General features: G+C 37.2%; 1 protein-coding gene across 3 annotated transcripts in view; it reads right to left on the reverse strand.

The window, feature by feature from the left end:
• LOC131676966 (lachesin-like) overlaps positions 1-15,119 on the reverse strand; it is a 144,803-nt gene extending 129,684 nt beyond the window's left edge. For 2 of the 3 annotated variants that reach the window (XM_058956439.1, XM_058956422.1), the window contains exon 1: positions 14,530-15,119. The gene's annotated coding sequence lies outside the window, so the exon portion shown is untranslated. The remainder of the gene's footprint in view (positions 1-14,529) is intronic. The other variant, XM_058956430.1, reaches the window with a different exon arrangement.
• Positions 15,120-26,564: the final 11,445 nt, after the last annotated feature.

Below are 26,564 nucleotides of genomic sequence, written 5' to 3' on the forward strand. Positions count from 1 at the left end.
TTTTCTTGTATTTTTCACGTTGAAGCGAATTTTTAGATAATTTACCATTAACGTAGCCTGTTAAGAAACATTTATTTGCTTTCGGTTACTATACAATTTTTTTTAAAAAATAAACAGATGTGGGTGTTACTAGTGCTATATATTGTATACGATAGCGGTTTTAGAGCATGTATCTCAAAATGGCGCTTGGTTCTCTTCGGCTTAACACAGGCTATTTCAGAAAGAGGCTGAAAGCGGTTCACTAAAGTAGTTTTTCTTGTGTAAAACAGTTCAGGGAATCGATTAAACATACTTGGAATGGCTGGAAGCGAGGCTGAAAGCGGCTGATAGAAAGTATTTTTTAATAGCCCAGGGTATCAATTGAATGTAACTAGAATGTCCACACGAAACATGTGTACCCGTTTTACCCTAAGTTACTCTCTTAAGTCTTAACTTAAATATGAAGTTAAACCAGGCTGTACTACTCCGAAAGAGGCTGAATGCAGCTGATGAAAAGCAATAGTTCTGACGTACAGAAAATTCGAGTTCAGCCTGTTTCCGAAATGGAGTCAGGTTTAATTGAAAACACGAGATTTGAGAAGAAGTAGGGTAAAACAGATTCACGCGTTTCGTACGGTCATTCTAACTATATATAACCAATTTCTCGGGTTTTCATAAATAAGAAATATTACTTTTGATATGCCGAACTCAGCCTTTTTCTTAAATGTGAAGTAAGGATTAACTTCATATATGAGTTCTGGGAACTGAGGTAAAACGGGTACATGTATTTCGTGCAGTCGTTTTATTTATCTTCAACCGATTTCCCGGACGGTTTTATATAAGTATTAATACATTTGATTAGTCGCATTCATCCTCTTCCTGAAATGAAGCGTCAGATTTCATTTCACACATGAGTAATGAGAAGAATTGGAGTAGATTGAATACACAAGTTTCGTGCGGTCCTGTTAACTATTCCCCGGACTTTCTACATAATAATAACTACTTTGGATGAGCCGTATCCGACCTCTTCACTAAATGTAAAACCTGGTTTAACTTTAATCTTGAGTTATAGAAAGAATTCGGGGTAAAACGGGTTCACACATTTCATTCGGCCATTCTAACTATCTACTCTAGACTCTCCGAACTATATTGCCATGTTTGAATTGAATTTGGAAAACATGGGGTAAAACGAATTCACACCTTCCGCGCCGTAATTCTGTCTATCTTCAATCATTTCCTTGGACTTTTTCGCATAAGAAACACTACCTTTGATCTGCGAACTCTAAGCTTGCTCATATGACCCTATTCCATGCTTTTCTAAACTTTCTTCCTTCAACTCCTTGCTCTTCCTTGAGTACTATGGCTCCTAACATTGAAAAATATTTCACACTTTTCAGTCCCTTGCTAATAAAATGTCGTTACAACATAAAAAAGTACAAATAGTTGCATCACATTATTTCTAAATTTGCACAAAATATTCTTGATTATCCCATATTTTTTAAGCTTAGTCTCTTGTATTAAACTTGAAGCTTGTATTGAACAACTACAGAATCACACAAATTTTCATGGAATATGTCGTTTCAAATTTTCTCGAGAATTCCATTGTACAGTTTGTGTATAGCCGTGTGGTGTCCGGCGGTCTAAATCTTTTTCGCACTATTTTAGTCAAGAATAGAGCCACTGGGAACCTGCTCCCATGTCGTAAGAGGTGACTAACAACATGCTAGGAGTTCCTAGGTCAAGGTATTGATCCGTACCGAAGACTTAACCTGGACGGACCTTAAGTTTTTGCAACATAGCCTTTATCCTAGAAAAATCAACAAATCAAATGTATAACAATTTTGCGGTGACCAATAAGCTCTTAATTTATCCATTCCATTTTGAGTAAATCACTGACATATAGTCACCTTTTCTGATTCGCTATTCCCGATTGTGTACCGACGTTTTAGGTTTCTTCTGGCGGTTGTACGGTTGTACACAGTCTAGTTCTACACTAAGTAACAGCATATATTAATATACCAGCTCTTCCACGCCAAGGTATAACTTCTAAAGTTTCGGCTTAAAAACCGTATTTAAAAAACGGAAACTTTCAAGTAGGAAATTTTTTGAATTGGCCTAAGATGATGCTGACGAACTACACAAAAAGTTTTTTGTGGTGCAAGCGATCTGTAGATGTGTCAAAATAAACCAGTTTTTTTTATTAAATCTGGAACCGTCTACCTCCAAAAGATTTCTTGAGGTCTCATGAAGGTCTGACACTAGCTTTGAACTACTTTTGATTTCCTGAACAGTGGTAAACATTTTAACACTCTTGCACTTCACTCTGTCAGAGAATGTAGGGCCATCGGAAGCTAAAACTTCGTAAAATCGTACTCCTGATCCTTTCTTCAAAATCATCCAGTGCAGTACTCTGGGTCACTCTTTCGAGATTGAACCGCTCTCATGGTAGTCGGTCTTTGCCAGTATTGCTCTACTCTTATGCATTATTCTTCTGGACCGCCGATGGATCAAAAGCCCTTGTCGTTGTGTTTATTATATTTATTAAGCATGTCGTTTTCGATTGGTCATTTAACCCAATTATGGAAACGTGTCTGATAGGGAGTCTGGAGATGCCAGCTTGTCATTAACATTTCGCAGTGAATTTATTCAAATTCATTTGGGATATCTTTTATATATTTTGTACGCTTGGTTTTGTATTGCAAAATTTGGAAATAATATTATCATATTGTTTATAGATGAATAGACCTTTATTATATTCCACGCGGCTTTATCCTGTTATTTCTACTGGTCGCACTCTTGAAAACTTTGATCTATAATGAAAGAGACAAAGCGCGTGCGTACTTAGCTAAATCACAATGTCTACCAATATATCCTGATTAATTTCCAAACCTACGAACACCAATCCTATCCTGCGACACTTGTGGGTGATGCAGAGAATTCCTCGGTCATAATAGTCACAAGTGTTGAACTAACATTCCTTCCTATCCCAGAATTGACCTGCTTAGACGTGGCCATCTATGTTATTGATCGTACTTCAATCTTAGTCTCTTTAGGTTGCACGTTGAGTATTATGTACTACTCCCAAGTATCATACAATTGGTTCAATATGTACTTGCTGTACTTGCGAACCTGTCAAAGCTGCAGTCTACCTTCTCTTCTCACTTAGAACAGAAACTAAAGTGCTCAGCTACACCTAATTGTGTGTCGCAGCACAGAACATCGCTGAATCTAGCGACATCAAAATCAGCATCCTGTGTATTTATACGCCTACATTGAACAGTCATTAGAAATACACACTCAAGAAGCTCTGTTCAAAAGAATGCGATTATACGATGGTCAATTGTGTATAATTTAATGAGTTATGATGTGTTGAAGTAACTATAAAATCGCAGTCCTGCTCCCGTTACTCAACACACATTCCAGCAATCGCATTTCAATCTTAAGCTAGCACTTCTCTGCTAAATCAAAAGTTAATACAATCTAACCAAGCGTTCGCTATCCCCTTTCCATATCTCATACCACTGTTCTTCCTGTCAGCAAACAACAAGCAATTATTAATTTGAATGATTGGTCATAACTTTTCTCGACACGAACACCAGACACCAACTGGCTGCAAGCGCCTAATCATCCAGCCAGGCGGCCAACATCAGCAATAGGTAGCGGTAAAGGGCACACCGGGCATGTTTCATATTGCTCTTAGCCCACCCACAAATCTGAGCGGAACTCGCAGCGATCGTGGTCAGAAGCAGCTTCATCATGCTGTTTTGCTCGGACCGGAATCATTCTGAACCAGCACCCCTCTTCGCACCTAGAAGCTTGAGCTGCACACGCCACGTCAGTTCCACGTAGCATAAATACAATGAAAATTATTCATGAGAACCGTAGAAGCGATAAACTAATTATGTGTACACGAACATCAACTTATGTGGTTCCTGAACTTGAGCTTCTTGTTAGCATGAAACTGGCCGACGGAATGCTTTCGAACCACCCTAGAATATCATAAACGTTGCTGAACTTCCACAATATAACACGGAATTAGATGATGAAGGACGCATCGATTGAACATATTAATTTAGTGTTTATGTTTTTCATTTGGTTCCTGGAGTTGACTTTGATATTAGCGTAACATTTGACGTGCTCCCATTAAGAGTTAAGAGACAGCGGAATGCATGAAATATAGGTGGAAAGCTTTATTAAAGTGCGGATTTGTTCTAGAGTTAGTTTGTCTGCTGGTTTCGAATAGTGGTTTAAAACCAGTGGCGGCGCGAGGTGTTTTGTCGCTCGGGGCCAAACATTAAATTTGTCGCCCCTTTTACAACGAATTTTCAAAAAAGTTCAACTATGTCCCACCTTTTCACATGAAACGAACAAAAATGAACTTTTTCACATTTTATTGTCAATATTTTGTCCTGGCGGTAGTGTTGCGCATAAATTTCCTCGCGAAAGGTGTGGCTACGACTCCGTTCACATGTTCGCTCCGCGCTCATGTCCTTCAACCCATTCATGCCCATGTTGTTTGTGGACAACAACGTTTTTAAACAGCTATAACTTTTGATTGAGGCAAAATTTGCTCACAAAATCAAGTAAGACTAATAAATCTGTCTATTGTCTTTCATGTGAGTATTAATAGATACAAGAATCAGCTCTATAACTGAAGTTATTGCAATTCGGGTGATTGGATTCCGATGGAGCAGTGCTGCCAGGGACAGTTTACGTTGACGACGGAAAATGAATTTTTCATATATCTTCGTTATGTTACAATGTCATTAAAAACTGACAAAACTTATCAATTTAGACTGTCTTTGGCTACGTTTTCCACACAAGTGGACTATCGTAAATATTCTAGGAGAATTGTATTGAGCATTGGAAGGTAAAAATTGAGCAGCTTCTAGCACTGCGAAGGAAGCCTATCTTTATGAAAAATGGCTTTTCGTGTTTCTTGACCGGTGGCTTTCAAGGAAAAATGGTTTTGAAACCCTACATGCTCTAGAAAAAAGTTGGGTATGAAAGGGTTAATTATGGCAATAATTGGTGCCGAAAATTTTCTTGTTTGAGCAAAGAGAGGGCATTCTTCATTTGGTTTATGACTACTGGTACACCTTCTATAAAATATTACATATTAAAAAAATATGATCAAGGAATTGGACAAATCATTTTAAAATATTATTTTTGTGAGATACTGGCGATCAACATTTTTTTTAAATTCTCTAGCTAAACGTTCAGAGAAACATAATTTTCTTTTAACCCCTATCAAACCCATTTTATTTATAAACAATAACGTTTATCAATTTTTGGCTAAGGAAAGACTAGCTTACAAAACTAATTATTGAGACTATTAAATTTCATTTGAGCACTAGCACATATAAGTAATATTCATAGAACTGATGTAATTGCAGTGGGCATAACATACATTTTTGATATCTTTATGATGGCTCGAATTATTATTGAAAACTGATAGACTCAATTAAGACCGTCTTTGACTACCTTTTCCATACTATTTGATTATAGTAATCATTGTAAGGGAATTGTATTGAGCATCGGATGTTAAATTTTGAGCAGCTTTTAGCACAGCGAAAGAAGAATCTATCTTAATTAAAACAGGTTTTTATGCTCCTTGATCGCGACAGTTTTGATGAAAAATTGTTTTGGAGTCCTATATGCACCAGGGAAAAAGGGGAACATGAATGGGCTAAGGTATGTTTTTTAAATATTAACTTTTCATATTAAAGTATCGCAATGTTCACTTTTTTACAAACTTTTTTACTACAAATAACACGGTACCATAGTGATTCTGTACTTTTCAAGTGACCTGGGTTATAGATTTCATCAAATGCAACATAAAATATTGTATGAGAAATGCTGTATACCCTCAAAATCTTGATTTATAGCCAAAAGTTTTCATATTTTTCGGGACCTTCGCGGCTGAAAGATTTTCTAAGCGGTCATTTTTTAACTGATTTTCAATTTCTGTGTTCTGCAAAGAAGACGAAAAGACCTCTCCAACGGTATGCTATGTTATGTTCTTTTGTTTAAAATACTCGTTTAAATGCGGGTTTAGGACAGCAAGTCGTAAACAACCAATATTTTGCGATTTTTTCAACAATTTTATTAAAAATTTATTCAACAATTTTATTAAAAATTTAGAGATTTAATTCTGCATCTAACGACCTGTTTATCTCCAAATTCGGCTACAATCTTCAAACTTTCACTTTAAAGTTTATACACTTGCTTCCAAATGTATACGCAATCGAGCAAAAAAATCGAATTTTTTTTATGGGGACGGCCCCTTGAAAGATCATGCGAGCAAGTTTCTAATTTGGAAACGCTGTCATTTTTCAACCAATTGTGATTGAAAATACCGCATAACACTTTTAACAAAAGAATATAACATAACATACCGTTGATAAGGCCATTTCTTCCTCGTTACAGAATTCTCAAAAAAATTAAATCCAGCTGAAAAATGACTGCGAAACTAATATTTTAGACCCGAAAAATAGTTTTTTTGCCATAAATCAAGATTTTGAGGGTATATTAATTTGATCAAATGTGGCTTTGTATTGTATTTGACCTAACCTAACCTTTACTAAATCACTTGAAAAGTACATTCTTTTTTATTTTGTAACCCCGTGTAATTATTCATTATGGTACAATAGTCGACAATTTTTTATAGTATTTGTAGTATTTGTATACTAATAACAAGGTCGTCGAATTATGTATACTTCCATGTGTTCGCCAGCTTCTACCTCGTGCCTCAGCTTTGTAAGTAATTGTTTGTCAAAATTTGAGTCCTATTTATATGCTCCCAAACGACTGCAGATGAAAGGGCGGCCAAGAAGCTTCTACCATAATTCCAAATTTGCGTAAACAAATTAATAATCGTCATCATTATCCTAGTGACCTAGTGACCCAACAATTCGGATAACAGAATCATAATTGAATGTATTTTAGAGTTCCAGGTTACTTGATCTTGAATCGCCGGTTCCCAACCTCCATGGACGCCCACAGCACGCGCATCTTCCTCAATGCACCGCCAGCGATAGCGGGGTATACCGCGCAGTCCACGACCTCTTCCAGGTTCTCTGCTGATCATAACTTTAGCTGGTTCTCTCTTGTCATACAAGCTCTGCTCACTGTAGTGTGCCGTATTTTATCAGCCTTCCAACCATGCTGGCCATGGTTGTATACTTGGCACCGTTAGGGGTTCATGCGACTGTGCTATTCTTAGGCTGTGCGGCTTTAGCTGACTACGTAAACCACATTCGCAGAAGCAACATGCATTGTTCCTTCGCGGCTAACATTGTTATCATATGACACTAGTGTTCTAACATATATGAATTTGTTTGTACTGTACCGTACCCTATCGATTTCCACCCAACGTCGTGCTGTCACGTTCTCTATCAGCTACCATGTACTTTGTCTTGTGAGAGTTTATAGTCAGTTCTATTCTTGCAGTTTTACTTATGAAAGGCAACAATGCCTCCTCCACTGCTCTGCGATCAACGCCAATGATGTCGATGTCATGATCCTTTTGCACATCAGATCTTTGTATCGCTTGATTTTATCTTACCCAGCGTCATACGAATCAGCTTAATCAGTTTTGTCGGAAAACCATGCTCAATCAGATGGTGAGTCCGCAAGTTGTATTCCCGGAATATATTCAGAATTTGTCGCTGGGTAAACATTTGGTCCGTCGTTGATCGTTGATCGACCGACAAAGCATTCAGCCAACAGGCGCAGGGTCCTCAATAGAACACGAGAAACTACCTTGTAGGAGGCATTGAGTTATGCCTAAGAAGATATTATGTTCGAGTTTGTAGCATTTCTTGAAGATAGGACATATGAGGCCAACAAACAAGTTGTTTACAAAAAAAAGTTCATACAACTCTCTATCACCGCTCGAAAGATTCTTAACCATGAACCAAACACTCTGTATATGATAGAGTTCCCTGGTTTAATCCCAGCAAATTAGTCTGCATACTCCCACTACTTTAAGTTCGTTCGGAAACTAATCTCAGTTGAATCTTTTGAGACTGAGCAATATGTATATAATTTTGTTCGATTGCATCCGTCGTCTTGATACCCTACTTTTTAATAGTCAATCGCCAAAATAATATAAATTCAAGCGTTTCACCCACACTTGATTTTGATCGTGATTATTGAAACTTGAAGAATTATTAAAAAAATGAAATAGAAATTTGTTTGGTAGGAAATGCCGCCCCCTGATTTTGCCGCTCGGGGCGGTTGCCCCCTTCGCCCCCCCCCCTTAGCGCCGCCACTGTTTAAAACGATTCAATATAAACACTTATGGCCGATTTCTTCACACTAGCCAAGTTTTAACGTGCTGGTAAAAGTTAAGCGAGGGTGAAAAAATCGACCCTTAGTAGGAATAAATTTTTATTCAGCTTTTTTAATGACTCGACTTAAAAGTAGAGAATTTGTTCTATTTGTTGCGTGCGGAGATTATTGGACTAGTTAGGGTAGTCAGTGACATTTCCTAGTTTCCTATGGGTTCAAAGAGCACATTCCACTGAGTATTGGCACTCCAGGGCTATCGTCAACCTTTCGTTCCCCATAAAGCTGAAAGATTGGTGTTCTTTTCTCTGTCATCATTGCCCCCCCTCTCTCCGCTATCTCTTATACTGCTGTTAATCCGATGTTGGATTCAAATGCATTCCTATGCAAAGAAGCCACTCTTACAAAAATCAAACTTGAACATGTTCCCCTCTTTTTATTTCATTTAATTAAATTCTTACCAAAAACAAACAAAAAAAAAATCAAACTGTTAACGCTCACCCAACCCCCGTCGTATTTTTCTAAAAATTCTTCGAGATAAATTTCTAGTTTACGGTTGTCGAAAAATTGTTTCTTAGTATTCAAATATAACTTTCAGATTATTTCATAATGTAACCCGCCAGTTTTACAAAATTTGCAACGAAAAACAAAGACATTTGGCTGATGCAGAATTGTATTCCAAAACAATCAGAAAGGATGGTGAGACTATGTCTATGGGCCAAAGAAGAGTATTATGGCAGCTTCGGTTCATTAAAAACAAAGAACAAATATGTCCCGATAAAATCAATGTCCCCATTTTGTCAGCCTAAGATACACCGAAGGGCTGATAAAAACGGGTCTTCACCGTAGTCGTCAACTCCGTTCCAAAATTTCCCATATCGCCGGTTTATCGATAATACTACTCAGCCGGAAGTCGCCTTCTTGGATTTCAGAAAGTTTCCAAACATCCATTTTCATCATATACTTGTCAAACCCGTTCCAAAAATACCCGTATTGCTAGGGTTATCGAGAATATTGCTTAACCAACGAATTTTAATAAGATTGTAAAGCAAACTTCTTTTTACGAACTAAATCCCAAATAACGAACACTTTTTAACAAACTTATTCAATTTACGGTTTGGTTAGTAAATTGAGGTTCTAGTGCACCATATTTTTACTAGTGTTTGAATGCTTTTACTCCAAAACTGTTCAATAAAAACCGGTATACTGGGAAGACAGTATTGTTTGCTGCCCCCAGGTTGTACTATTTCCGTGCTTGTAGCAGACTGCATTTTAAGGTGGAGGTTTCAACACAATGAAATAAAATATATGCCCAATAATTTCCTTCAGATAGTCGCCGCTTCTTATGATATTGGAGCAGGAATCCAGTGGATCAATTCTTGGCTTCTGCCGTCGGATGCCACACGGTCTCAGGGCAGGCTTTGTGTGGCGCAAAATAATAATGATATTAACTTACTAAGTGGACACCAGACCCCACTGCGATTATCGGATATTCAATAAACGACCAATGATTATCCAAGTATTTTTTGTTTTGTGAGAAAATGATATCAAAATAGAATTGTTGATTAAATCTACAATACAAACAGCGATCCATTCGAGATGTGTTATGGGAAGGAAAAGAACAAAACGCAACCGATTCTTCTACATTTGTTGTTGCAGATTCGACTCGTGTGCGTTCATTACGCCAGGTTGTGTTGCTTCATTTTCTGTGCAAGCAGAATGTTTCATAGGCAAAGAAAGCTTTCTTGAAAATGGTGGTTGCGATTTTTCCTTTGCTTGTGAGCAATGAAATTGTTTCGTTTCAAACAGCCATCCAGAAATTGATTTTCCGGCTAATCTCAACATCTCAGATTTGACCTAAACACTGAATACTACCCGCTGAACTGTTGGCGAAAATTCTACAAATGTTACCGAAAAAATAAAAAGCCCAACCGAAGCCCCAAACAACAAACAGTTGTCAAAATCCCAAGCCGTATGCTGTATGACCAGGTGTCGATGAATCTCACTCGTTGGTTTTTTTTTCTCACCGATGAATCATATGCGAAAGCCGATTTCAAACAAATCTTTCTCGTGGCAAGTTTCTTACCAGGTTTAAGTTTGTTTTCTCGAAAAAGAATTATTGTTTGGCAAGGGATCTGTTCCTGTTGCAAGAAAACCAACGTTTGGCAAGGCATCTGTTCCTGTTGCAAGAAAACCAGCGTTTTCGTGACGGATAAGGCTGCAAATTTCAAAAAGTTAAAAATGGAGTACAGATTTTATCTTTCATTACGTCTTATGATCTAGCCAGTTGCCATTTTATCACGGACGCGCAAAGTTGGAGCGCAAATCACCCTAAAAGAACTAAATCCACCAAATTATTCCCAGTTTCGTTCAATAAACAACTAATGAGCAATTACAAAGCACCATCAACACAAAAGAGCGAGAATTTCTTTAAAAAAAGGATGAAGTGTTTGTTTTTGCTAATTTCATGAAAAATATGATTTATTCAACCTGTGTTTTATTTTTTGTTTTTAGGTTTCTTAAAATATATAGGCATTTGAGAGGCCGCATAATGTCGACTAATAAAATTAAATAGCGCGTATAAAATGAATAATCTAAATAAACAAATACACTGAATAAAATTAATAAAAATAAAATAGTATAATATTTAATGAAATGAAATGAATGAATTGACAAAACAGGTTAAATGATAAAAAACTAATAAAGTCAACATTTGTTAAATTTGATCAAACTAAATAAAATTAATAAAATTATTAAAGCATGACGAATTAATAATTTTTTCCCTATGCATTTATTATTCGGCTCATTAGTACAATCGTTACAATACGTAGTAAATTTTACAGGTTTGAGTCTAATAGCTATTGGTCTTAACTAACTAAATTCAACTTATGGAATACTTTGTCATCATCACTGCACATCAATCGTCGGCATCATTTCATCTGCTTGGATGGTTTGGTGTGACCTGCCGAAAAATGTTATATTTTTAGATCAATAATTTTGAGAAAATGGCATATTTCTTTGAGATAATCGAAATCTTTGCACCCTAGGATATCGCGTATAAGAGTCGACGGAGTTTTATCGAGGGTCTAAAAAAATCAATTAATAAAATTAATCGAACAAAACAAAAAAAACAAAATAATTATCGAATCATCAAATTTAAATAAAAAGTTAAACTCTTAAAGTCCGTGAAAATTTTAAAATTGATTGTCTGTTTGCATAGTCTCCATTTGCTGAGACTCAGCCTAAACCCAACTTATACCAGTAGAAGACAGAAGATTAGTCCGAATGATTTGAAGTCTGCCACTTCTAACTTTCCCTACTTCCTAATCTCTAGCCAGTTGAATGTGGTTAGAACAAAAATAAAGAAAATTGATTAAGCTATGTAAATTAAATGGTTGATAAATGGGATAAAACTGCGAGGATCCTCGTCATCACCTTTGGATGAAAAGAATTTCAGCAACAAATTTAAATATTATTTTGATCTCAGTTCAAATAATTTTTTCGAACAAGTCATCTAATATTGATTTCATTTTTGTTATAATTGCACACAGCAGATAGCAGAAATAGTATTCCGTTTGGTTCCTTTGCGCAAATTAGCTGCTTTCGATTTCAGTCTTTTAACCGTTAAAAAGACCAAAACGATATAAACCTGAGTAATCCTTACCTGCAACAACACATCATCAAGTTAAAACTTTCTTGAGGACAGCTTTTGAAAAAAAAAATCTTTTGTGGGACTTCGAACATTTTTTTATCGTCGAAGCTTCCAAACGAATTGAACTGAACAAAACCTAAAATTGCTAGAGGTTTAGTGTTCCTACTAAAACATTGTGAAGAAACATGTCCATACAAATTGTGAAGCAATTTTTTTAAAATAACTTAACGACGGTATCCATAAATTTTGTTTGGGGTTGGTTTCGACGATGAGGGGAGATTGAATACCTTGAAACTTATAAATAGTAGAAACAATTCAAAGAAGACAATTGATGCATCTATGTATTCTGTATTAATTTCTCTGATATTATGAAGATTGGTTGACTATGTTGCGAGTTTTTACTATAAATGTAAACAAAAGTCGCACTCACACGTGTCATAGGTGTGTATTGATGACAAAATTTGTATGGCGTGTCAGAATCGTGCATGGAAAATGTTAGGATAATAAGTTAAAATTTCGCACAATTCACCCCCTATATTAGTCTAATTCACCCCTGGGGGTGAATTCACCCCGGTTGAAAACCATTGAACTAAAGGAAACCAAGCAAGTTTGGATATAAACGTACGTATCGAGCCAAATCAAGTTTAAATGGGACACGATCGTAATTAGATTTGCACGATTTGCGAAGAAAATAACAGTCCACTGTGTCAGAGATTCGCATAACACAGTACCCAAATTGCTTTTGGCCAGAACCCAAAATGCTCCGTGCGCGACTATCATTCAGTTTTCGGCACGGAACTACACATTGACTTGGGGAATGTTTTCAGTTACCTCGTACGACTTGGGGAAGGTTCGTCTGTACACATCGAAATTTGATAATCGAAACTTCATCGAACTACTATCATCCGAAAGTCTCACCAAGCTCAACGATGAAATTGCGGTGTGCAGAGTGAACGATAATGCAGTATACTGGGAATTTCGCCCGGCGTTTTCCAGGCTTCCTTCGCCATTGAAAATATTTTCATTAACAATTTTTACCACAGCGTGGGTTGCATGGCACTATGGAATTGGGGTTCCCTGCTTGGTAGACTTTTACCGAGCTTTCGCAATATAAAGAAGGGAGGATAGGTTTAGGAATTTAAAAAAATTGCGTTGTCCTAATGACGCGACTACCAGAGGGGTCAAATATTTTTGAGTTTCTGTTGGTACTTCATATTGACGGCTCTGCTTGAGATAGGCTTGGAATGCTTACATTTTTCGCATTTCGCTGGAGTGGAATTTCATGAAAAATACACATTAATCCACATCTTTATCCATCGTAGAAGCAATTCGACATGTTTTCTGCTTTCAAATTCTAGTGAATTAATAGAAATCGGGAAGACGAAAGTATGTTTCCAAATCATATTAGCCCTTTTCAAAAGTTAATATGGAAATAATCTCAAACATGTTATGAAGTGCAAAAAAACAACTGAGCTCAAGTGGTGAACCACAACCATCCCAATTTCATCATTTTTGATTTTGGACAAAACATTGTTCACTTAATACGGTTCTGAGAATGCAGCGCATGTATGGTCATGTCACGTATAAAAGAAGTTTTGAGGAACAGCATAGAACACAAACAATGAAAATATATAAAAGAAAAATTTTGCCACTATAATCCCTTTGCGCAATGTTCGCCTTCTGTTTCAACAGATTTCGTAACCGATTCTAACCCTGCCGGACGAATGCATGACTAGTATTACGATCCTACTGACACTGAAAATGCTTCCTAGACAAGGTTTGAACATAGGATGTCTGGCTTAAGAGGCAAGTGCCATATAATCTATACCGCTTCACCAGGGTTAAAACAATGGAATTTTCTAATTCATGCATAAACTTTGTGTTTTCGTTTTTGAAGCTAGCGTCAAGTTAGTGTCGGATTGCGATGAGACGAAATCGAAACGTAAATTCCATAACTAATTTAGTTATAAGCAAAACTAGGTTCCGACTATTTTTTCCTTAGGGAGAAATATAGCATATTTTAGAATTCGTCGCTTTGCATTATTGCTGTCATAAAATTCGTCGAAATATTCGATATCACCGCTCAACAATATAAACGTTGGTTGATGGTTTCATTACAGTTATATTTTCTTCTTTACGTGCTGCATTTTATAGTCGATTTTGCTTTACGGAAGTTGCGCAGTGCACTGAAATTTAAGCGAATTCGTCTTAGAATTTCAGGCGGTTCCCTAAATGTAGAATGGCGGGATTCCAGGAGAATTGAACAACACATATAGAAATTTGTTAATTAAAACACGATCTCTCTGCTTAATAAGAAGGAATGTTATATAGAAAGTAAATCATAAATATCACCGTGCGTCCGCATCATGCCATTTTTTCAAGTATGTAGAAGCACGGTTGTTTAAGCTGTATGTACTTTGGATGTTTACAAGTATGTAACAAGATTGATATGTAGTTTTCAGGTAACAAAATAATTCGATCTACACCTCCAAGATGGACGACGTAAAATACCAGCGACTTCAATCGGTAATAGACGAGAAACCATCGCCGGCACATGGGCGTGTGAATAAAAGCAAATACGACGAGTTAGAAAGTTGTACACTCACAGCTTTGGCACGATTCTTCCGCTGTTGGGCTCGGGTGAATTCTCGGTCGGTTCTTGAAGCAGGTGTTTCAGCAATTTTGTTGCATGTCTCACTGGTGATGCACCTTCTGCAAGGCTTCGAATAGCACTGATAAAAAATTCTCAATACTAGAACAATTACCGGGGTTCGTTAATGAATTAGATTTATTTCAAACACAAACACACCACTCTTTACAACCGTGAGACTAGCCAATAAACTAGCAAATGATTTATCAACTCAGGCATAATAAATTGAACACACACCGAGGCAAACCAATAAACTGCCACTCGTTCATTCAATCAGTAGCTTAACACATTCATTGGTCGCAATTAAAACTCAGTTGCACAGCTTATCGTTTGTTCATGGCGGGATCATCAACGGGATCGGTTCCTTCAGCTGGGGGCGCACGAACATTACCACTATCCATTTGATTGTCAAACACAGATAATATACATAACTGATTGATGTCCTATGAAGCAGAAAAAAGAGTCCCTAGTACTCGGCGCGCACGTATTCCACGACGATTTTTGCACATCCGACCAACGATACAGCTGATGAAGTACTGCAAATGATTGCAAATTCCAAACATTTTGCACTCCGTTCCGTCGGCATGCTGTTTTGTGTGATGGATTCCGAGTGTGGTGAGTTCCGGCTCGGTTTGTTTGGGCGGACGGTTCATCCACCACAGAGGGGTGAATGAATTTCATTCAGCTAACATCTGGAACGTTCCCCTTGGCTTCAAGGTCCGTAGTGCGCCTGACCGAAATTTTCTTCCTGATAAACACACTGGAACGAAGTGGTACTATTGAAGAAAGTAAAGGAGAAGTGGAGCAGATTCGTGAGGAGGAATATCTTAGCGAATGCGTTGTCTAGTACTAGGATATGAAATGTAAAAAAAATGATATTGTTGTTATTGGACAATTTGCACAGTGGGACGAGCAAATAATTTTGTGTCTATTTTAAATTCTAACTCCAATATTTGGTGGATAACAATATCAATAATTAGCTTAATTAAAAATTACGCTTAATAACTCTAGTAGTACAAGCCACAGATAACGTAAGCGCACAAACAATATTCTTACATTTGAGTATCGGAGACAACGAAACAATGGAAGGTGGACAATGTTGTTAAATTTTCAGGAAACGGGAGCTCAGCGGCATCGATTATGAACTCGTACGGTTTTCATCATGTGCTGAGACGGCAGGTGGTCCTTATCTAACCGGCAGGAGTTCCTACAGACAATTTCGTAGTACGGCTCAGATTCAACTTAGTAGATTGTAGTACGGAACGGCAGCACACCGAATTGCGCGTGTGATGTTTCGTGTCAAACCGGGGCAGTAGATGATCTTCTTCGGGTCTGAAGGGAATCCACTAGTTGTGATGAGACAGCAGAATACTCAGCGCATGCCCAGTTAATGTAATCGATATCGGAGATAAGCGTCTAACGTGTAGTGATTGGACATGAACCGAGGCATCACACGAATGAAATCCCGATCCAAATCCATTCTTCTAAAGCTAGGTTTCGTTGATACCTTCGGGATAATAGAATGTAGCTACCGTCCTAACTCTACATTGCTCCAAGATGCCTGCTAAATTTCTAGCGAAATTTATTGAAAAATTCGTCTTTCGCAGATGTCACCTTCTAAAGCGCCCGCCTTTGCTGACGAGTCAGTTTCTTAATTACCTGAGATGGAGCAATGCGAGGAAACCCAAAGTAATGTAATCTTGTACGATCTTACAAACTACATAAACGCACCCATATTTTCCCAAAGAAATACGAAATGTGCTTTCTAGGTTTCAACGAGCGAATAGCGAAATAGTGAAGCAAGATCATTTTTCCGAACAACTTCCGGATACAGGATAGCGTTGAAATCGGTTGATAGGAGCTGTGGTCGGAGGCTGGTTTTCCTGGCTTTCGAATGGCCATGACACTCACTTGTCTCCAGACATGTGGCGCAATGTTACCCTTAAGAAATTTACTAAATAATTTCAACAACCGACTCTTGGCTGAGTCTGGCAGACTCTTCAACAAGTAGAATTTGATTCTGTTCGGCCTTGGAACTTTATTGTTATATGATAAGAGAGCAAATGATAATTCTATCATCGAAAAAGGTGTTTGGTTTGCAGTATTTTTTTTATTTCGATTATAGAGGTTTTAACCTTAAGGTCATTCGCCTCTTCGGGTTAGAAAAATCTCTTATGAAAAATTTCTAACCCTATGTGCGGGGTCGGGCCTCGAACCCAGGTGCACTGCGTACAAGGCAATCGATTTACCAATACGCTACGCTCACCCCCACGTTTGCAGTATCTTTACGGGACGCGGTGCACTAGATATTCTGTTCTGGTGTGGAATCGAATATCCAATAGTGCCCTAACGTGTGCTTATCGATGTTTCTCTCGTTAATTCGTCCATAAAGCGGCGCCAGTAGCTAAGTTGTTTGGCTTTCATCAAGTTCGTCATTCGCGTTTCTAACGTCGCGTACTTTCAATAGCTAGCTAGTAATCCATCGTCTTGGGAGGTCTTATACGCGGCGGCCTTTTCCGCGTATACGTCTGAGTGCTTTTTGTCTAACAATGGGTTGGGAGGACGCTCGCGAGAGTTCACGTATGGTACGCATTTAACCTGATCTTGAATCGCGGTGTCCACCCAAGATACCGTACTCGTTTTCCGGAGGAAGCACGAGTGTGGATTCGATTTTGCTGGATATCGCGGACGCGTAGCTCATCCAGTTAATATTTCGTACGAAACATTGATTGTATTCGGTGACCCTGAAACGTAAGTAATAGTAATTACGATTGGGAGATGGTCGCTGCTGCCGGAATCAAGGATTGCCTTCCACACGCAATCTAACCGCATTGATATCTATAAAAGGGACAAGTCAAAGGCGCTCGGACGCGCTGTTGGAGCCAAAATTCGCGTTATTTCACTCATGTTCAAAATGGTCATATTAAAGTTGTAACAAATTTCGTGGAAGTTAAAATTACTCATAATTAGTCTAGGTATGGTGTGGAGTTTCGCAATATCGCAAAGTCGTCGATAGCCATCTGAGGCTCTGGGAGCAATGTAGATGAAAGCAATGCGAAAGTTATTGCCATTGATTCTAGCTTCGCAAGCGACTACTTCAATGCCTGGTATCGAGAGGAGGTCGATTCGATTGAAAGAATGACATAGTATTGATCCCCAAAAGTACTCCAACGTAAGACTTTTCTCGATCGAAACGAATAATATTAAAAGAAGGAAAAATTGAGATATATTTCTGAAGTAAGGCATGTTTCACATATTGCAAACGCATCGCATTTCGAATTATTTATTAAAGTTTTGAAGGAATCTATTGTCGGGATAATGCTTGTGCAATGCCACTGTAAAAAGGTAATCCTATCAGTGACCTTGTTCAATGAATTAGCTATCGAAGGACACAATCGCTGAAAGAAGGGGCCATTTTGTATTCAACTGCATCTATAATATTTTTACTCCCAGGAGGAACCTTATCAATATACTTTCAAGAGGGCCAGAAATCTTTACAGCTGTGAAAATATGGTCCACAGTATCAGAGAAGCGCTAGTTTGCTTCTCCGACTGAGGCATGGGAACACTTGCGGTTTCTGATGTCCCAGGAAGTGCTCGGAACTCCTTTTCTGAGCTCAGGTTTCTAAGATCGGAAGCTACTTGCTTTGGTTTTGCACCATTACTTCCTCGAGTAGTTAGCAGTAGCAGCAGAAGATGTTCCCTCCTTTATTCCATCGCGGTCGCCTTCTTCAGTAGACAAGTTAGGTGTTCTTAGAGACCAGTGGCATAGTTAGCTTCAGCATTTCTAATAAAGATGGTTCCCTGAAGGGAACGCTTAAGATTCTCCTCGCTCTTGTCATGTTGGGAGATCATGTAGATTTCCCCAACAGTAGAGACACTTTTCAACATCCCTTCCACAGGAATCATCCACACCCACCGATTTCCTACAACGAGCCTTATTGCTACAATGGGAGGCTGTGTGTCCCAATTGTTTGCAAGGAGTACAGTTCATGACCCGCGACACAAAATGCGATCAGACAGACTAACCTTGCCAAAGAGGAGGTAGGATGGTAGGGCGGACCCAACGAAGGTCACCCGTTAAGAGCTTGAATTGATATATCTCCTCCTTCCGTCAGTTGCGACTGATGCTGAATGCAAACGATCGCTCTCCAGTATCTTCACTGATTGAATCATGAGGTCTTTAAAGCAGCTAACACCATGTGTCAGCAGATCCGTGCAATTCAAACTCGAATCGGAGACGACCCCACAGACTGGTACATATATTCTGCATTCCTTGGTATGAAGCCATTTATTAATTACGTAACGCTTTTAGGGGTGGGGCAGGAGAGGTATGACAAATTGCGACATATGGGGAGTAAGCTGAAGCGTTACGTAACTCTTTTTTATTGAAGGAAAAATAATTCCAAGAATTTTTCACGTAATAGAGGAGGGGGGATAGAGAAATTTGTGACAGGTGTGAGGGGGTGTCAGTTTTGCGCAATTTTTGCTATTCGTAATTTATCAATGGCCCTCTGGCAGAAATATCATTTGTCTGTTTTAAACTATATACCACCATCTGAAGCTTATTAGGAAGAATTTCAAATATTTTTGCCACGCTCGAATATCGTTTCAGCGGATCTCGAGAAATTTGTAATTAATTCAAACATTTTTTTTTAATTTTTGCCTTCCTTCGAAGCATATCACGAAGGGCCTGGTCGCCCAACCTGGATATACTTTGAGATGCGGAGCCGATTTAGTTTCGACATCCATCTCACCTTTAGGCGAACCATTGCATTGTCATTTTTACGCGAGCTTATTGCTCAGTGCACGTTAGTAGGAGAACTTAGAAAGCGGAACGTAAAATAATTTTGATACTTATCTTGGGTACCGGTATCCAGGCAACTTACAACAATCGAAGCACTTCTACTGCTCTGCTGGTCGACTTACGGTTAACGCGCGAAAAAAAGTGTAAAGCCCGATTCTTCGGAGAATGCACAAGATAATCTTGAAAGCGGATTATCACTATTCCTTATCGCTATACGATGCACGGACTGGAAAGATCGACTGATCGCTGCGAGAGTCACCGTACGAATGGAATTCAATGAGATAAAATCTATTACAATAAGTTTTATCTTGGGTTCCTCAAAATTTGTGTTTGGGACCTCTTATTTTCGATTTATCCCTATAGTTAAAAAAATATGATGATATTAAGCAAATTGAAGAAACAAAAAATAATAATAAGGGAATAATAAGGGATTGTCGTATAGGTTGGGACGCTGTATAGGTTGGGACAGCTCGATATTTTCGTTCCTATGCAGTGTTGCCATCTGTTATTTTTAGCACATACTAGACTCGATCGTAGCTCACTTTTTATACCAAGTTGAAGTTATAGTGCATTATTGTCACAGCTGCACTAAGCAGTGTCAAAAACGAGCGAAAAATCTTTGGTTGTGCTGATTTTTGCGCCATCTTAAATTGAATCTTTTTCATCGAAATTTCAACGTAAATAATTTTAAAGTGTTAAGAAGTAACTAAAATGTTATTACCGATCAGGGTTTTGCGTTTGCTTCATTGGATTTTTTTTTCTTCGAAAAATTGGTTGGGACAAGCGTGTCGTATAGGTTGGGACACCATACAATTACGCATGCGTACAAGATTGCGTACAAGTTTTACATGTAAAAACTGTGAGTCAGATTAACTTTGGCAAATGGAAGTAAATAAGTCTTTCAGTTACTTATTCTTATTCCAAAATACCAATTAACAAATAAATATTAACCAAAAAATAAATATAATGCATTAAAGTTTAAATTGCCTTTAATTATTTAAATTGTTTGAAGTGTCCCAACCTATACGACACTTTTTTGGCCATTTGGCCGTCATGTAGAAAATTTAACCTGAGTCTTATTTAAAATTGCAAGTAAACATCTTCCATTCGCAGACATTAAGCCACGTAATATAGTATACAAAATAGTGTACTACAAGCTGAAAAATATTGTCATGGAAACAAGATATCAGCCTCTAAACAAACCCGTCCCAACCTAGACTACATTCCCTTATTATTGTCCACAATGAAACACAAATGGTGTTGTAGATGTTGATTGGAACTTAGCAATTTAATCTTACAGTTTTTAGTGAAAAACAAATTACGACTTTCATTTCAATACATTAGATAATCAAAACGTTCAGAAATGCGCCAAAATAAGGGAGAGAGGAGTTAAATAAGAATTTTTGGACTATTCTAATACCGTTGTTCATAGAAAAAGCAATTGATTTTGGAAAACGTTTCGGCGATCGTTTTCAAGATGCTTACACAATTAAAAGCCTTTACGTATCATATGTTCGGTCTATTTTAGAATATAAAACGTGTTTAATCCACCTAACAGTGTGATGAGACATTTCTTATAACTCTTATCACTCTCTTCGGATATTATATCGTTTGAGAACATTTAGAACTTGATGCTTCGCGATGTTTTGATAACACATACTACATGGGATAGTGGCAGAGAATCGCTCAAATCAGCATAGGACAACATCAGTGCTAGAAATCTCAAACCAAATCAATGGGAAAGCGAAAAATGGCCCATAAAATAGACATACCAACGAATTATTGTTAATGCTCTGTTAATAAAATATTTAAATTGTGGTGGGAAAACTGAATTTTCCTAAAGGGGTTATATATTGTACTGAGCCAAAAAAATCGAAATTTTTTTTGAATCGATTTGAAGTTTATACTTTACTCAAATTTCCAACGCGACTGAGAACTAAGAAATCCACATTTTTTCTTGAAAACCATTCAAAGAAAATCAACAGTGAATATTTCCAGAACTATTGTGTTTTTTTACATCCTAGATTGCATAATTTAGTGATCGAAACCCAAAACTTCATAAAGTATTTGAAATTATTAAATTAAAATTTGTTTTTGCTATTGAAATTGACAAAATGATAGTATCGCCCCTTTGGCGATTGTTTACTTTTTCGGTCCCACCTATCAGCATTGAAGTATCGCCCTTACGTTTTTTACAATAACTACCGTTTTACACCACCGATTTCGTCCGGGTTTTTTCAATAGCGATCATTGTTACTATTTATAGCTGGTATCAGCTTGATAATCCTAAAAAAATACGAAAAACAGTTTCGCCTCTAAACTGCTAGCAAACAAAAGTATCGCTCTGTTTGTTTGCATTGAACGTGGAGGGAGAAACTTTAAGTAAACAAACAAAAATTCAGTTTCGCCCGTTGTATTTTTTGCTGTAGTTTAAGAAAGCAATATCGTAGAATCCAAATTTTTAGGTTAATTTGTTGCGTTTCAAAGCCCTCATTCGCATGTATGAAAAAAGCCTTATGTTTACATTTGTAAGTATCGCCCTTTTCACAAAAAAGCGTTGAAATGAAATCGCACTTCCTGATATCACGCTATCTCTGAAGTTCCAAATTTTACTTCGACATCGACTTTTTCTAAAGGAAACTTCCTAGTAGTATCCTTGATTTGAATTATTATCGCTAATCCTAATGTCACAGAACAAATAAAAACCTCTCGAAAACGAACCGTTTGGGAAAATCATCATCATCACTGGAATTTTCATTTTCACGAAACTTTTCGATAACCTTCCGTCACTTGCGTTAATGCACTGGGTGCACAGTCCTCTGAAAATCTAGCGAAATCGTCTTAGGGCACCAGCGGGTCTAATTCAGAGTTATCTGCGCGGCGAGCTAAATCTGTAAAGAATACTTAAAATTAATTTCTATTCCATAATTTTCAGTTCAGCAATTCGAGAAATCGTGCTCACCGCAAGCCATGAAAAATAGACTACGTTGTGAAGCGATGGTCACTATTTATTAAAGAATCACGGTTAAATAAAAAATTAAACTATTAAAAAATTTCAAATAGTTTATAATTTTCACAAACTTATTAGGAAAGATTGTTTAATAAGCTTTCCTAATATTGTGTAGGAAAAAGCTGAAAATTTCAGTATTTTTTCTATCTGCAACATATAAACCCTTGAGTATACCAATTAATTGGAATACGAATTGGAATAGGTTCGCCAAATTTTGGAAGAAGTCTATAAAATAACCCCTTGAAAACTCCCTAAAAATTGTTGTAGTTCGATGCGATAAAAAAAATCTCCAAAAAAGAAATGTACCTGTTAATGTGAAACACAGCGAATAATACATACAATAAAGACCCATTTTATCAGTCTCATGGTGTATTTTAGGCTGACAAAATGGGGACATTGACTAAATCGGGCAATTTTTTTTCTTTATAATAAACTGAAGCTGTTAAAATATTCTTCTCGTCCCTTTGTTGTAGTCTGATAACTATTTCTGATTATGATGATCTTTTTATTTTCGCATATTTCGCATATCTTCGTGATAAGGAAAACATGCTCCAGAAAGGATTTACTCGAATTCAGTCTTGTTCGTCTGCTAGAGCCCATCAAACATATGTTCATATTTGGCTGATAAAATCGGGGTTTCAATGTGTTATAATAGATAATCAGCATTCGAAGAAGTTTCTTTTGAACGAGTGTAGAACGACTTTGTTTCTACTTACTTGAAATCAGCGGCGTAGCCAGAAATTCGGTTTGGTGAAAATCGATCATACTGTCCAAACGGCATAATTCCGAAACCGTGATTTTTGAAGTTTTAAAATTATGCAGAATTAATTTTTCAGAAAATAGTAACAGAGTTCATGAATAAAATTCACCATACATACTTCTTGGACGATATACCGCCAAAATTATTTTATCAAATGATGCGCTGTTTAACGTTTGTAAAACTCATCGAAGATACTAAACCTCCGAAATTGGCGGTTTCAAAATGATGTTAACTTGACCTTAAATTACTGTTTTTGAACATTTGACCTATACATATAATTGGTCATACAACAAAAATCAAATGCTCATCAAAATCGATCAGAACCTGCTAGAGTCGAATGGAAATCGTCATTTTTCATAAATTTCTCTACATTCGGAAAGTGTTATCCTCGTTATTAATCATATTACGTTTTCGTCTCAACTCGACGCATTCCAAAAATATAAACCTGTTTTAATCCACCTAGTGGTGCAATTGTGCTTGTCCCATTTGTCCAGACTACGATTCCATGGCTGGTTATGTTCAATACAATGGTGGAAATGAATATTACATGTTCAGTACGATATGCACATACATACAATGGATCGACAGCCACGATCTTGAGATACTATGTGATACTGAAACATCGCTTGAAACCAGCGGCGGATCATGGAAAAAGATCCGGGAGGTCCGGGTTCTGCCGGACTTGTTAAAATTTTTTGAACTAGTTTTAATTTTAAAGTAGCAACCCCTCACTGCATACTCCCTCCGGGCCGGTATGATTGACGATTTTTAGAGTGATTGCATAACCTTTCTATATGAGAAAGGCAAAAATGTACCAAAGTCCAAAAAAGTCAATTTTTGTCAAACATCTCAATGTTTCATGCATTTTAAATTCATTTGGCATCAAAAATACAAATTTGATCTTGAAAATTTTTCCTTTCAGTTTATATGGGAATTTGCTGTGTAATTGCACTCTTCAACTCGTAACTCCGGAACCGGAAGTCCAGTCAATAAAAAATTCAATTGCAGCCGATGGGAAGGTTGTACCTTTCATTTGAGACCAACTTTGTGCAAATCGATCCAGCCTTCTCTGATTAACAGAGGTCATATTTTTTCCACATACACACATACGTACACACACAGACATTTTCCGATCTCGACGAACTGAGTCGATTGGCATATGACACTTGGCCCTCCGGGTCGGGATTAGATTGACGAATTTTAGAGTGTTTGAAAAAGGCAAAAACATTTTTAGCAAATGTTGAAAGTTATACATTTTTTTGGTGAGCAGTTCTATGTTTCATAGACATTAAATCAATTTTAACTTCGCTTACTATTAAATAAAGACCCTTATTACAGTACATCTCTACAAAAACGAGCTCAATTTGAAAATAAATCTGAGGATTATGATTGATTACAGAACTCTGGAATTTTCTATTGGAATGTTTTCAGGCAGGAATTTGATATTGATGCTATTAGACAACTGTGAAATCAAGACTACTAGATCAATTACATATCAAGACCCCATTCCGACAATTTATCAAAAGTCCTCATGATGTTTACAACAACAGGTAATCAATCTACGGATCAGATAATTGTTATTGTAATATTGAATTAAATCAGTCAGCATCAATAAATTTTCAACTTCAATCCAATTCTTTTTTGTGTGGTGGGGGGGGGAGTTGTATGGTGTTAAACCCCAAAACCTTCTCTTGGCTACGCCGTTGCTTGGAGTTATTTACTTCGCTTTTCATTTTCCGATATGTTTCAGATCGATCCGATGGTCATAAGTTAGAAAAATTGCAGTCAGAAGGTTCGCACAAATGAACATTTTTGTACTGATAAGTTATCAAGTTCCTTCCAGACAACTTGGAAGTGTTCGGTGATTATTTCTAGCGGTTGTAGATAGTAAAATGAAATACAAAATTCGTTTTATCGAAATAATGTTTAGCTTATTTCAATGGATTATTACTATATTGAACAATAAATAGGCGACAAAGAGTAATCAACAAACAACAAGCCATAACTTTTAAAGTATTCAAAATAGATATTTAAAGTCTTTAGCAAAGTTATTCGCAAAAGTAAGAGCTACAAATTTGCTGAAGGCATCATTTCGATATAATCACTTCCAAGAAAATTTGTGAAAATATCTCACTCATAGGGGGATTAATCAGCAAAAGCACAATACCAAAAGAAAGGGCATATTGCCTCCATTATATTCTCCAAAGATACTATTGACCTAAAATAAGCCGTTTTGGCGTTAATAATAGATTACATGTTTTTGGTCATATTTCTGGCAATGGGAAATGATAAAAATCTTTCGTCCGCATTTAATGTTAAATATCTCTTTTGATAATAGTCCGATTTCAACAATCCATAGCTTGTTCGAAAGGTATTCGTTGAAGCTGTCGAAAAACATATAAATTGTTAATCTATATTGTCAATTTCGACAGATAATTCAAAAAAACTGCAAAAAATGCCATTTTTACGCATTCAAACATTCATATCTTGGAAACTAAACATCAGAATCAAAAACAAATTAATAGCGTTCATACTGTTTTTTAGTTCTTTCATTTAAAATTAGTTTGGATAAGATCGGTTCAGCCATTGCTGAGAAACACGAATGAGAATTTGTCCGTTACATACACACACACACAGACACACACACACACACAGACATTGTCCCAAATCGTCGAGCTGAGTCGATTGGTATATAAGACTCGGCCCTCCGGGCCTCGGAAAAAATCTTGACAGTTTGAGCGAATTCTATACATTTCTTTTATAAGAAATGTAAAAAGCATAAAGTAAAAGTTGACTCAACTCCAAAGCAATTTATATTATGTGTACTCAGAGTCGTAGCGTGCAGTTGGTCGGGTTGGACGCCGTCAAGGGCGTCAGCCTCAGGGGGCGCAGAAATCTGGATCTGTTCAATTAAATAAATGAGAATAAGTTTAAAAGAAGCAAGAAAAGTGCGACATTTCAAGGTATGAACTAGAGTGTTTCACATAGAGTTCGCACGCTTTAGCAGCGTTCTAGTTGTCGGATTTGTTTTTTTGCGAATTATTTAGGAAAAATAGATGGATGACGAGAACAGAAAATTGATCCTGCACACATACGGTTAGAACCCGACACTATACTGTTCAGCGCTTCATTGTGTAACTCGTGCAGAGTCGTGTTTCTCCGATTTTCTTCATCTTACGCTTGATAATTGAACAATATTTTTCGATCAGACGGAATTTGTATTTGCAAACTTTGTGCATCTAACATAATTCCCTAATGAAATATTTTAAAACTAGTGTGATTGAATGCGTCTCCAAAATACAGATGTAGTAAGGTTAAAATCAAATAGTTTGGAGAATTGTTTGAAATACACTGGGTTATATTTCACCCTAATTTTTCTCATTGGATGAACACCAAAATTTCTCACTCGGGGGCA

The sequence above is a fragment of the Topomyia yanbarensis genome, chromosome 1 (assembly GCF_030247195.1).
Source record: "Topomyia yanbarensis strain Yona2022 chromosome 1, ASM3024719v1, whole genome shotgun sequence".
NCBI lineage: Eukaryota > Metazoa > Arthropoda > Insecta > Diptera > Culicidae > Topomyia > Topomyia yanbarensis.